Raw genomic sequence first — 535 nt, 5'->3', positions numbered from 1 at the left:
ACTCTAAATGTGTTTGGACGCACTCTAAACGTGATTTGGTGCACTCAAAACATGTTTAGACGAACTCTAAACATGTTTGGACGCACTCTAAAAGTGTTTTAATGCACTCTAAACATGTTTGGATGCACTCTTAGTATGTTTTGACGCACTTTTAAACAAGTTTGGATGCGCACTCTAAAAATGTTTTGATGCACTCTAAACATGTTTGGATGCACTCTTAGTATGTTTTGACGCACTTTTAAACAAGTTTGGATGCGCACTCTAAAAATGTTTTGATGCACTCTAAACATGTTTGGATGCACTCTAAAAGTGTTTGGACGCACTCTATACGTGTTTCGACGCACTTTAACTATGTTTCGATGCACTCTAAATATGTTTCGACACATTCTAAAAATAATTCGATGCAATCTAAACATGTTTGGATGCTCTCTAAAATTGTGTGGACGCACTCTAAATGTGTTTGGATACACTCTAAAAGTGTTTGGACGCATTCTAAACGTGTTTGGACGTACTCTAAACGTGTTTGAACGCCTCT

The sequence above is a fragment of the Tarenaya hassleriana genome, unplaced genomic scaffold (genome assembly GCF_000463585.1).
Source record: "Tarenaya hassleriana unplaced genomic scaffold, ASM46358v1 Cleome52, whole genome shotgun sequence".
In the NCBI taxonomy this organism is placed as follows: domain Eukaryota; kingdom Viridiplantae; phylum Streptophyta; class Magnoliopsida; order Brassicales; family Cleomaceae; genus Tarenaya; species Tarenaya hassleriana.
This window is presented reverse-complemented; position numbering follows the sequence as displayed.